This window comes from Pseudophryne corroboree, chromosome 10 (assembly GCF_028390025.1).
Source record: "Pseudophryne corroboree isolate aPseCor3 chromosome 10, aPseCor3.hap2, whole genome shotgun sequence".
Lineage (NCBI taxonomy): Eukaryota > Metazoa > Chordata > Amphibia > Anura > Myobatrachidae > Pseudophryne > Pseudophryne corroboree.
The window spans coordinates 140,396,317-140,410,532 of record NC_086453.1 but is presented as its reverse complement, the minus strand read 5'-3'; the positions used below and the strand labels follow the sequence as shown (position 1 = coordinate 140,410,532).

The following is a 14,216-nucleotide window of genomic DNA, read 5'->3' as shown; positions in this document are numbered from 1 at the left end:
AAGAAACTGTACTGATTACTAGCTCAGGCTTCCATCTTGCTGTAATGGTTATGTGAACTGCACCCCTATCAATCCAGTTCTGGATCTCCTCCTTTCAGCAACCAAAAACATAAGAGGGAAGTAATGAAAAAATCATCCCCTGTGTGCAAACAGATTCACTGGGACAATGCAGAGCAGAAAGCAACAAAGACCAGCACTGCATGAAACATCTACAAACATCTAATATCTATACACACAGCCTCTAAACCTTGACCAAGATCTGTAACTAGGAGTGAGTGAATGTTGCTGCCACCCTTGCTGCAAGGCCTAGGGGGTGGCTCCACTACCCCCATATGGCACCAGCATTTGGTTTGCAGGGTGACTGCAATGGCACCCAGCAAGTTTAGAGAGCTGCCCAGAGTGACCTCAGGTCGCTCTGGTCGCTTGCTTAAGACATTCTGGGTTCCCAGCTCCTTCCTGGGCAGGCATGGCGGCAATGCCCCCTCATCATGACGCCAAGGTTCTAGGGGTGGGGCAGCATAAGGCGCAATATTGCACTGCTTTGTTCGTGCCCCAACCTCTGTAAGGAAGGTAAGCATCTCATCAAATAACCTGACTGAGCAAGGACCTTGCCAGACCATAACCTAAACAAAAGACATGACACTATACACAGGCAATAATAGACAATAAACTCTAGAAGCCACAGATCATGCAACTGGCTATCAGTACTTGCATAAGTAATCTGTGCAAGTTTTTCCCACACTACATTCATCACCAGTTTCACTGGTGTCTATTCCAAAGTGTAACTACCCTTTAAACAATTAGCAGTGTCTGGTAAATTGCTAGATTTACAAAAAGAATAGTAAAACAAAATAAGATTTTACTCACCGGTAAATCTTTTTCTCGTAGTCCGTAGTGGATGCTGGGAACTCCGTAAGGACCATGGGGAATAGCGGCTCCGCAGGAGACTGGGCACAACTAAAGAAAGCTTTAGGTCACCTGGTGTGCACTGGCTTCTCCCACTATGACCCTCCTCCAAGCCTCAGTTAGGACACTGTGCCCGGACGAGCTGACATAATAAGGAAGGATTTTGAATCCCGGGTAAGACTCATACCAGCCACACCAATCACACCGTATAACTCGTGATACTATACCCAGTTAACAGTATGAATATAACTGAGCCTCTCAACAGATGGCTCAACAATAACCCTTTAGTTAGGCAATAACTATATACAAGTATTGCAGACAATCCGCACTTGGGATGGGCGCCCAGCATCCACTACGGACTACGAGAAATAGATTTACCGGTGAGTAAAATCGTATTTTCTTTGACGTCCTAGTGGATGCTGGGAACTCCGTAAGGACCATGGGGATTATACCAAAGCTCCCAAACAGGCGGGAGAGTGCGGATGACTCTGCAGCACCGAATGAGAGAACTCCAGGTCCTCCTCAGCCAGGGTATCAATTTTGTAGAATTTAGCAAACGTGTTTGCCCCTGACCAAGTTGCAGCTCGGCAAAGTTGGAAAGCCGAGACCCCTCGGGCAGCTGCCCAAGATGAGCCCACCTTCCTTGTGGAATGGGCTTTTACAGATTTTGGCTGCGGTAGTCAGCCGCAGAATGCGCCAGCTGAATTGTGCTACAAATCCAGCGAGCAATAGTCTGCTTAGAAGCAGGAGCACCCAGTTAGCAGGGTGCATACAGGATAAACAGCGAGACAGTTCTCCTGACTCTAGCCGTCCTGGAAACATAATTTTTCAAGGCCCTGACTACGTCCAGTAACTTGGAATCCACCAAGTCCCTAGTAGCCGCAGGCACCACAATAGTTGGTTCAAGTGAAAAGCTGATATCACCTTAGGGAGAAACTGGGGACGAGTCCTCAATTCTGCCCTATCCATATGGAAAATCAGATAAGGACTTTTATATGACAAAGCCGCCAATTCTGATACACGCCTGGCCGAAGCCAAGGCCAATAACATAACCACTTTCCGCGTGAGATATTTTAGATCCACGGTTTTTAGTGGCTCACACCAATGTGATTTTAAGAAAACTCAACACCACGTTGAGAACCCAAGGTGCCACTGGAGGCACAACCGGGGGCTGAATATGCAGCACTCCTTTTACAATGTCTGAACTTCAGGTACTGAAGCTAGTTCTTTTTGGAAGAAAATCGACAGAGCCGAGATCTGTACCTTAATGGAGCCTAATTTTAGGCCCATAGACACTCCTGCTTGTAGGAAATGCAGAAATCGACCTAGTTGAAATTCCTCTGTTGGGGCCTTTTTGGCCTCACACCAAGCAACATATTTTCGCCATATGCGGTGATAATGTTTTGCAGTTACATCTTTCCTGGCTTGAATCAGCGTAGGAATGACTTCCTCCGGAATGCCCTTTTCCTTTAGGATCCGGCGTTCAACCGCCATGCCGTCAAAACGTAGCCGCGGTAAGTCTTGGAACAGACAGGGCCCCTGCTGCCGCAGGTCCTGTCTGAGCGGCAGAGGCCATGGGTCCTCTGATATAATTTCTTGAAGTTCTGGGTACCAAGCTCTTCTTGGCCAATCCGGAACCACGAGTATCGTTCTTACTCCTCGCCTTCCTATTATTCTCAGTACCTTTTGTATGAGAGGCAGAGGGAGGAACACATAAACCGACTGGTACACCCACGGTGTTACCAGAGCGTCCACAGCTATCGCCTGAGGGTCCTTTGACCTGGCGCAATATCTTTTATAGCTTTTTGTTGAGGCGGGACGCCATCATGTCCACCTGTGGCCTTTCCCAATGGTGTACAATCCTTTGGAAGACTTCTGGATGAAATCCCCACTCTCCCGGGTGGAGGTCGTGTCCGCTGAGAAGATCGGCTTCCCAGTCGTCCACTCCGGGAATGAACACTGCTGACAGTGTTAACACATGATTTTCCGCCCATCGGAGAATCCTTGTGGCTTCTGCCATCGCCATCCTGCTTCTTGTGCCGCCCCGTTGGTTTACATGGGCGACTGCCGTGATGTTGTCTGATTGGATCAGTACCGGCTGGTTTTGAAGCAGAGGCCTTGCCTGACTCAGGGCATTGTAAATGGCCCTCAGTTCCAGAATATTTATGTGTAGGGAAGTCACTTGACTTGACCAAAGTCCCTGGAAGTTTTTTCCCTGTGTGACTGCCCCCCAGCCTCAAAGGCTGGCATCCATGGTCACTAGGACCTAGTCCTGTATGCCGAACCTGCGGCCCTCTTGCATGGAACCTGCCGAATGGGATTGCTTCGTAGGAAGCTACCATTTTTTCCCAGGACTCGCGTGCAATGATGCACCGATACCTGTTTTTGCTTCAGGAGGTCTCGGACTAGAGATGACAGTTCCTTGGCTTTCTCCTCCGGGAGAAACACTTATTTCTGTTCTGTGTCCAGAACCATCCCCAGGAACAGTAGACGTGTCGTAGGAACCAGCTGTGACTTTGGACTGTTTAGAATCCAACCGTGCTGTTTTAGCACTTTCCAAAATAGTGCTACCCCGACTAGCAACTGCTCCTTGGACCTTGCCCTTATAAGGATATTGTCCAAGTACGGGATAATTAAAACTCCCTTTTTTCGAAGGAGTATCATCATTTCGGCCATTACCTTGGTAAACACCCTCGGTGCCATGTACAGTCCAAACGGCAGTGTCTGGACTTGGTAATGGTAATCCTGTACCACAAATCTGAGGTACTCCTGGCGAGGATGGTAAATGGGGACATGCAGGTAAGCATCCTTGATGTCCCGGGATCCCATGTAATCCCCCTCGTCCAGGCTTGCAATAACCGCCCTGAGCGATTCCATCTTGAACTTGAATTTTTTTATTTTTTTTTTATGTATGTGTTCAAGGATTTTAAATATAAAATGGGTCACACCGAACCATGCGGTTTCGGTACTCCGAACCGTCTGGAATAGTAACCCCGTCCTTGTTGAAGTAGGGGCACCTTGAGTATTACCTGCTGGGAATACAGCTTATTAATTGCCTCTAGCGCAGCCTCCCTGCCTGAGGGAGTTGTCGGCAAGGCATATTTGAGGAAACGGCGGGGGGGAGACATCTCGAATTCCAGCTTGTACCCCTGAAATACTACTTGAATGAAACCGGGATCCACCTGTGAGCGAGCCCACTGATCGCTGAAATTTTTTGAGACGGCCCCCCACCGTACCTGGCTACACATGTGGAGCCCCCGCGTCATGCTGTGGACTCAGAGGAAGCGAGAGAAGAATTTTGATTCTGGGAACAGGCTGACTGGTGCAGCTTTTTCCCTCTCCCCATGTCTCTGTACAGAAAGGAAGCGCCTTTGACCCGCTTGCTTTTCTGAAGCCGAAAGGACTGTACCTGATAATACAGTGCTTTCTTAGTCTGTGAGGAAACCTGAGGTAATGGATACGAGGTCCCAGAGACCATCCCCAAATAATTCCTCACCCTTATAAGGCAGAGTCTCTATGCGCCTTTTAAAGTCAGCATCACCTGTCCAGTGACAGGTCTCTAATACCCTCCTGACAGAATGGTCATTACATTCATTTTGGATGCCAGCCGGCAAAATATCCCTCTGTGCATCCCTCATATATAAGACGACGTCTTTAATATGTTCTCATGTGTGACAGGGTCACCGACCACGCTGCAGCAGCACGATCTGCAGGTCTCAGTCTAGTACCCGAGTGTGTAAATACAGACTTCAGGATAGCCTCCTGCTTTTTATCAACAGGTACCTTCAAAGTGGCCGTTCCTAAAACAGCAGTGCCACCTTTTTTGACAACCGTGTGAGCGCCTTATCCACCCTAGGGGATATCTCCCAGCGTAACTTATCCTCTGGCGGGAAAGGGTACGCTATCAGTAACTTTTTAGAAATTACCAGTTTCTTATCGGGGGAAACCACGCTTTTCACACACTTCATTCATTCATCTGATGGGGGAACAAAACACTGCCTGCTTTTTCTCCCCAAACATAAAACCCTTTTTTAGTGGTACTTGGGTTAATGTCAGAAATGTGTAACACATTTTTTATTGCCGGGATTAAGTCACGGATGTTCCTAGTGGATTGTGTATATGTCTCAACCTTGTCGACACTGGAGTCAGACTCCGTGTCGACATCTGTGTCTGCCATCTGAGTGAGCGGGCGTTTTTTTTGAGCCCCTGATGGCCTTTGAGACGCCTGGGCAGGCGCGGACTGAGAAGCCGGCTGTCCCACAGCTGTTACGTCATCCACCCTTTTATGTAAGGAGTTGACACTGTCGGTTAATACCTTTCACCTAACCATCCACTCTGGTGTCGGCCCCACAGGGGGCGACATCACATTTATCGGCATCTGCTCCGTCACCATATAAGCCTCCTCATTAAACATGTCGACACAGCTGTACCGACACACCGCACACACACAGGGAATGCTCTGACTGAGGACAGGACCCCACAAAGCCCTTTGGGGAGACAGAGAGAGAGAGTATGCCAGCACACACCAGAGCGCTATATAATGTGGGGATTAACACTATAACTGAGTGAAATTTCCCCAATAGCTGCTTGTATATATAATATTGCGCCTAAATTTAGTGCCCCCCCTCTCTTTTTAACCCTTTGAGCCTGAAAACTACAGGGGAGAGCCTGGGGAGCTTTCTTCCAGCTGCACTGTGAAGAGAAAATGGCGCCAGTGTGTCTGAGGGAGATAGCTCCGCCCCTTTTTCGCGGACTTTTCTACCGCTTTTTTCTGGATTCTGGCAGGGGTATTTACCACATATATAGCCTCTGGGGCTATATATTGTGGTATTTTTGCCAGCCAAGGTGTTAATATTGCTGCTCAGGGCGCCCCCCCCAAGCGCCCTGCACCCTCAGTGACCGGAGTGTGAGGTGTACATGAGGAGCAATGGCGCACAGCTGCAGTGCTGTGCGCTACCTTGGTGAAGACTGATGTCTTCTGCCGCCGATTTTCCGGACCTCTTCTTGCTTCTGGCTCTGTAAGGGGGACGGCGGCGCGGCTCCGGGACCGAACACCAAGGACTGGGCCTGCGGTCGATCCCTCTGGAGCTAATGGTGTCCAGTAGCCTAAGAAGCCCAATCCGGCTGCAAGCAGGCGAGTTCGCTTCTTCTCCCCTTAGTCCCTCGCTGCAGTGAGCCTGTTCTCACTGAAAATAAAAAACCTAAATCTATACTTTCTTTCTAAGGGCTCAGGAGAGCCCCTAGTGTGCTTCAAACCTCGGCCGGGCACAAAATCTAACTGAGGCTTGGAGGAGGGTCATAGTGGGAGGAGCCAGTGCACACCAGGTGACCTAAAGCTTTCTTTAGTTGTGCCCAGTCTCCTGTGGAGCCGCTATTCCCCATGGTCCTTACGGAGTTCCCATGGTCCTTACGGAGTTCCCAGCATCCACTAGGACGTCAGAGAAAATAAAATTAAATCCTGTGACCAGTAACAGATTTTGAGAAAAACCCTGAAACTCTTACTGCTACTCCCTAAACCACACAGTACACTGGAGAGAGACTGAGCCAGCAAAAAGGATGTGGATCAATAGACTGACACTGCGCAGGAAGCACCTCACCTGCGGGCTGTCTGGGGACAATGTATAGCCATTCTCTCCTTTTCTGCACTCAATACACAAAGGAATGGCTTTACATGTTGTGTAAAACCGCGGTCCACTCTTACACTTCAAATCAAGCTGAAGGGGGCATAGTGCTAATAGACCACTTCTCGCAGAAAAAGAGGGGAAATCGCAACGGTGGCAGAAAGGTTTGCCAGGAGCTAACATTTGGCATATACGGGATCGAGCTGGATGCAAAAAAGCGAGTTTGAGATGGAACAATTTTTCCTGTGTCGGGTTACAACTTGTTCGATGATTTGCTTATTTATTAGAAACAAATTTATTTGCTATTTTTGAAATGCTTGATGCATTTATGACTAGGCTGTATTTCTGTGATATTAGCATTCTGACATGCTGTTTTTCCATAGTTCAAACAATTAAATTGCTGCTTTCCAGTAACTACATTGTTTCTAAGTTATAATAAGAATTTACTTACCGATAATTCTATTTCTCGTAGTCCGCAGGAGACTGGGCACAAAAGTAAAGCTTTAGGACTACCTGGTGTGCACTGGCTCCTCCCCCTATGACCCTCCTCCAAGCCTCAGTTAGGATACTGTGCCCGGACGAGCGTACACAATAAGGAAGGATTTTGAATCCCGGGTAAGACTCATACCAGCCACACCAATCACACCGTACAACCTGTGATCTGAATCCAGTTAACAGCATGATAACAGAGGAGCCTCTGAAAAAGATGGCTCACAACAATAATAACCCGATTTTTGTAACAATAACTATGTACAAGTATTGCAGACAATCCGCACTTGGGATGGGCGCCCAGCATCCACTACGGACTACGAGAAATAGAATTATCGGTAAGTAAATTCTTATTTTCTCTGACGTCCTAGTGGATGCTGGGAACTCCGTAAGGACCATGGGGATTATACCAAAGCTCCCAAACGGGCGGGAGAGTGCGGATGACTCTGCAGCACCGAATGAGAGAACTCCAGGTCCTCCTCAGCCAGGGTATCAAATTTGTAGAATTTAGCAAACGTGTTTGCCCCTGACCAAGTAGCTGCTCGGCAAAGTTGTAACGCCGAGACCCCTCGGGCAGCCGCCCAAGATGAGCCCACCTTCCTTGTGGAATGGGCTTTTACAGATTTTGGCTGTGGCAGGCCTGCCACAGAATGTGCAAGCCGAATTGTACTACAAATCCAACGAGCAATAGTCTGAAGCAGGAGCACCCAGCTTGTTGGGTGCATACAGGATAAACAGCGAGTCAGATTTCCTGACTCCAGCCGTCCTGGAAACATATATTTTCAAGGCCCTGACTACGTCCAACAACTTGGAGTCCTCCAAGTCACTAGTAGCCGCAGGTACCACAATAGGTTGGTTCAGATGAAACACTGAAACCACCTTAGGGAGAAAATGAGGACGAGTCCTCAATTCCGCCCTGTCTGAATGGAAGATCAGATAAGGGCTTTTACAGGATAAAGCCCGCCAATTCTGACACGTGCCTGGCCGAGGCCAGGGCCAACAACATGACCACTTTCCATGTGAGATATTTTAACTCCACAGATTCAAGTGGTTCAAACCAATGTGACTTTAGGAACCCCAAAACTACATTGAGATCCCAAGGTGCCACTGGAGGCACAAAAGGAGGCTGTATATGCAGTACCCCTTTTTACAGACGTCTGAACTTCAGGTAGTGAAGCTAGTTCTTTCTGGAAGAAAATTGACAGGGCCGAAATTTGAACCTTAATGGATCCCAATTTTAGGCCCATAGACACTCCTGTTTACAGGAAATGCAGGAATCGACCTAGTTGAAATTCCTCCATCGGGACCTTACTGGCCTCACACCACGCAACATATTTTCGCCAAATGCGGTGATAATGTTTTGCGGTTACATCCTTCCTGGCTTGACCAGGGTAGGGATGACTTCATCCGGAATGCCTTTTTCCTTCAGGATCCGGCGTTCAACCGCCCTGCCGTCAAACGCAGCCGCGGTAAGTCTTGGAATAGACAGGGTCCTTGCTGGAGCAGGTCCCTTCTTAGAGGTAGAGGCCACGGGTCCTCCGTGAGCATCTCTTGAAGTTCCGGGTACCAAGTCCTTCTTGGCCAATCCGGAGCCACGAGTATAGTTCTTACTCCCCTCCGTCTTATAATTCTCAGTACTTTTGGTATGAGAGGAAGAGGAGGGAACACATACACTGACTGGTACACCCACGGTGTTACCAGAGCGTCCACAGCTATTGCCTGAGGGTCCCTTGACCTGGCGCAATACCTGTCCAATTTTTTGTTTAGGCGGGACGCCATCATGTCCACCTTTGGTTTTTCCCAATGGTTTACAATCATGTGGAAGACTTCTGGGTGAAGTCCCCACTCTCCCGGGTGGAGGTCGTGCCTGCTGAGGAAGTCTGCTTCCCAGTTGTCCACTCCCGGAATGAACACTGCCGACAGTGCTATCACATGATTTTCCGCCCAGCGAAAATCCTTGCAGCTTCTGCCATTGCCCTCCTGCTTCTTGTGCCGCCCTGTCTGTTTACGTGGGCGACTGCCGTGATGTTGTCCGACTGGATCAGCACCGGCTGACCTTGAAGCAGAGGTCTTGCTTGGCTTAGGGCATTGTAAATGGCCCTTAGCTCCAAAATATTTATGTGAAGTGATGTCTCCAGGCTTGACCACAAGCCCTGGAAATTTCTTCCCTGTGTGACTGCTCCCCAGCCTCGCAGGCTGGCATCCGTGGTCACCAGGACCCAGTCCTGAATGCCGAATCTGCGGCCCTCTAGAAGATGAGCACTCTGCAACCACCACAGGAGAGACATCCTTGTCTTTGGTGACAGGGTTATCCGCTGATGCATCTGAAGATGCGATCCGGACCATTTGTCCAGCAGGTCCCACTGGAAAGTTCTTGCGTGGAATCTGCCGAATGGAATTGCTTCGTAGGAAGCCACCATTTTTCCCAGGACCCTTGTGCACTGATGCACTGACACTTGGCCTGGTTTTAGGAGGTTTCTGACTAGTTCGGATAACTCCCTGGCTTTCTCCTCCGGGAGAAAACACCTTTTTCTGGACAGTGTCCAGGATCATCCCTAGGAATAGAAGGCGTGTCGTCGGGATCAGCTGCGATTTTGGAATATTGAGAATCCAACCGTGCTGCCGCAGCACTATTTGAGATAGTGCTACCCCGACTTCCAACTGTTCCCTGGATCTTGCCCTTATCAGGAGATCGTCCAAGTAAGGGATAACTAAAACTCCCTTCTTTCGAAGGAGTATCATCATTTCGGCCATTATCTTGGTAAAGACCCGGGGTGCCGTGGACGATCCAAACGGCAGCGTCTGAAACTGATAGTGACAGTTCTGTACCACAAACCTGAGGTACCCTTGGAGAAGGGTAAATTGGGACATGTAGGTAAGCATCTTTGATGTCCAGAGAGACCATATAGTCCCCTTCTTCCAGGTTTGCAATCACTGCTCTGAGTGACTCCATCTTGAATTTGAACCTTTGTATGTAAGTGTTCAAGGATTTTAGATTTAAAATTGGTCTCACCGAGCCGTCCGGCTTCGGTACCACAAATAGTGTGGAATAGTACCCCTTTCCCTGTTGCAGGAGGGGTACCTTGATTATCACCTGCTGGGAATACAGCCTGTGAATGGCTTGCAATACTGTCTCCCTGTCTGAGGGAGACGTCGGTAAAGCAGACTTTATGAAACGGCGAGGGGGAGACGTCTCGAATTTCTTGAGACGGGCCCCCACCGTGCTTGAGACCGTTTGTAAAGCCCCAGCGTCTGCTGCAGCCTTTTTCCTCTCCCTCTGCCACGGGGCAGAAATGAGGCGCCTTTTGCCCGCTTGGCCTTATGGGGCCGAAAGGACTGCGCCTGATAATACGGCGTCTTCTTAGGTTGAGAAGCTACCTGGGGTAAAAATGTGGATTTTCCAGCCGTTGCCGTGGCCACCAGGTCTGTTAGACCTACCCCAAATAACTCCTCCCTTTTATAAGGCGATACTTCCATATGCCTTTTGGAATCAGCATCACCTGACCACTGTCTTGTCCATAACCCTCTTCTGGCAGAAATGGACAGCGCACCTACTCTTGATGCCAGTCGGCAAATATCCCTCTGTGCATCACGCATATATAGAAATGCATCTTTTAAATGCTCTATAGTTAGTAATATACTGTCCCTATCTAGGGTATCAATATTGTCAGTCAGGGAATCCGACCAAGCCACCCCAGCACTGCACATCCAGGCTGAGGCGATTGCTGGTCGCAGTATCACACCCGTGTGAGTGTATATACATTTTAGGATATTTTACTGCTTTCTGGTCAGCAGGTTCTTTAAGGGCTGCCGTATCCGGGGACGGTAGTGCCACCTGTTTAGACAAGCGTGTGAGCGCTTTTGCTAATAACTTTTTAGGAATTAACAGTTTTTATCGGGGGAAACCCACGCATCATCACACACTTCATTTAAATTCCTCAGATGCAGGAAAAACTACAGGCAGTTTTTTCTCACCCAACATAATACCCTTTTTAGTGGTACTGGTATTATCAGAAATGTGTAAAAACATTTTCCATAGCCTCAATCATGTAACGTGTGGCCCTACTGGAAGTCACATTCGTCTCTTAATCGTCGACACTGGAGTCAGTATCCGTGTCGGCGTCTGTATCTGCCATCTGCGGTAACGGGCGTTTTAGAGCCCCAGATGGCTTTTGAGACACCTGGACAGGCACAGGCTGAGTCGCCGGCTGTCTCATGTCATCAATCTTTTGTAAAGAGCTGACACTGTCACATAATTCCTTCCATAAGCTCATCCACTCAGGTGTCGACTCCCTAGGGGGTGACATCTCTGTTACAAACAATTGCTCCGCCTCCACCTCATTTTCCTCCTCATACATGTCGACACAACGTACCGACACACAGCACACACACAGGGAATGCTCTGATAGAGGACAGGACCCCACTAGCCCTTTGGGGAGACAGAGGGAGAGTATGCCAGCACACACCAGAGCGCTATATAATAAGAATTTACTTACCGATAATTCTATTTCTCGGAGTCCGTAGTGGATGCTGGGGTTCCTGAAAGGACCATGGGGAATAGCGGCTCCGCAGGAGACAGGGCACAAAAAGTAAAGCTTTACGATCAGGTGGTGTGTACTGGCTCCTCCCCCTATGACCCTCCTCCAAGCCTCAGTTAGGTACTGTGCCCGGACGAGCGTACACAATAAGGAAGGATTTTGAATCCCGGGTAAGACTCATACCAGCCACACCAATCACACTGTACAACCTGTGATCTGAACCCAGTTAACAGTATGATAACAGCGGAGCCTCTGAAAAGATGGCTCACAACAATAATAACCCGATTTTTGTAACTATGTACAAGTATTGCAGACAATCCGCACTTGGGATGGGCGCCCAGCATCCACTACGGACTCCGAGAAATAGAATTATCGGTAAGTAAATTCTTATTTTCTCTATCGTCCTAGTGGATGCTGGGGTTCCTGAAAGGACCATGGGGATAATACCAAAGCTCCCAAACGGGCGGGAGAGTGCGGATGACTCTGCAGCACCGAATGAGAGAACTCCAGGTCCTCCTTAGCCAGGGTATCAAATTTGTAGGATTTTACAAACGTGTTTGCCCCTGACTAAATAACCGCTCGGCAAAGTTGTAAAGCCGAGACCCCTCGGGCAGCCGCCCAAGATGAGCCCACCTTCCTTGTGGAATGGGCATTTACATATTTTGGCTGTGGCAGGCCTGCCACAGAATGTGCAAGCTGAATTGTATTACACATCCAACTAGCAATAGTCTGCTTAGAAGCAAGAGCACCCAGTTTGTTGGGTGCATACAGGATAACAGCAAGTCAGTTTTCCTGACTCCAGCCGTCCTGGAACATATTTTCAGGGCCCTGACAACATCTAGCAACTTGGAGTCCTCCAAGTCCCTAGTAGGTGCAAGGCACCACAATAAGCTGGTTCAGGTGAAACACTGACACCACCTTAGGGAGAGAACTGGGGACGAGTCCGCAGCTCTGCCCTGTCCGAATGGACAAACAGATATGGGCTTTTTTGAGAAAAAACCACCAATTTGACACTCGCCTGGTCCAGGCCAGGGCCAAGAGCATGGTCACTTTTCATGTGAGATGCTTCAAATCCACAGATTTGACTGGTTTTAAATAGAGATGAGCGGGTTCGGTTTCTCTGAAACCGAACCCGCACGAACTTCATGTTTTTTTCACGGGTCCGAGCAGACTCGGATCCTCCCGCCTTGCTCGGTTAACCCGAGCGCGCCCGAACGTCATCATGACGCTGTCGGATTCTCGCGAGACTCGGATTCTATATAAGGAGCCGCGCGTCGCCGCCATTTTCACACGTGCATTGAGATTGATAGGGAGAGGACGTGGCTGGCGTCCTCTCCATTAGAAATTAGATTAGAAGAGAGAGAGAGATTGTGCAGAGTCAGACAGAGTTTACCACAGTGACCAGTGCAGTTGTTGTTAGTTAACTTTTATTTATTTTAATATAATATATCCGTTCTCTGCTATATCCGTTCTCTGCCTGAAAAAAAACGATACACAGCAGCAGCCAGTCACACAGTGTGACTCAGTCTGTGTGCACTCAGCTCAGCCCAGTGTGCTGCACATCAATGTATAAAAGGCAAAGCTTATAATAATTGTGGGGGAGACTGGGGAGCACTGCAGGTTGTTATAGCAGGAGCCCCCAGGAGTACATAATATTATATTAATTTAAAATTAAACAGTGCACACTTTTGCTGCAGGAGTGCCACTGCCAGTGTGACTAGTGGTGACCAGTGCCTGACCACCAGTATAGTAGTATATTGTTGTATGTATTGTATACTATCTCTTTATCAACCAGTCTATATTAGCAGCAGACACAGTACAGTGCGGTAGTTCACGGCTGTGGCTACCTCTGTGTCGGCAGTCGGAACTCGGCAGGCAGTCCGTCCATCCATAATTGTATTACAATATATACCACCTAACCGTGGTATTTTTTTTTCTTTCTTTATACCGTCGTCATAGTGTCATACTAGTTGTTACGAGTATACTACTATCTCTTTATCAACCAGTGTACAGTGCGGTAGTTCACGGCTGTGGCTACCTCTGTGTCGGCAGTCGGCAGGCAGTCCGTCCATCCATAATTGTATTATTATTATAATATATACCACCTAACCGTGGTTTTTTTTTCATTCTTTATACCGTCATAGTGTCATACTAGTTGTTACGAGTATACTACTATCTCTTTATCAACCAGTGTACAGTGCGGTAGTTCACGGCTGTGGCTACCTCTGTGTCGGCAGTCGGCAGGCAGTCCGTCCATCCATAATTGTATTATTATTATAATATATACCACCTAACTGTGGTATTTTTTTTTCTTTCTTTATACCGTCGTCATAGTGTCATACTAGTTGTTACGAGTATACTACTATCTCTTTATCAACCAGTGTACAGTGCGGTAGTTCACGGCTGTGGCTACCTCTGTGTCGGCAGTCGGCAGGCAGTCCGTCCATCCATAATTGTATTATTATTATTATAATATATACCACCTAACCGTGGTTTTTTTTTCATTCTTTATACCGTCGTCATAGTGTCATACTAGTTGTTACGAGTATACTACTATCTCTTTATCAACCAGTGTACAGTGCGGTAGTTCACGGCTGTGGCTACCTCTGTGTCGGCAGTCGGCAGGCAGTCCGTCCATCCATAATTGTATTATTATTATAAT

General features: G+C 48.2%; 1 protein-coding gene across 2 annotated transcripts in view; it reads right to left on the bottom strand.

Annotated features, from left to right (window-relative positions):
- PPP6R1 (protein phosphatase 6 regulatory subunit 1) overlaps window positions 1-14,216 on the bottom strand; it is a 329,328-nt gene that overhangs the window by 166,483 nt on the left and 148,629 nt on the right. The window lies entirely within an intron of this gene.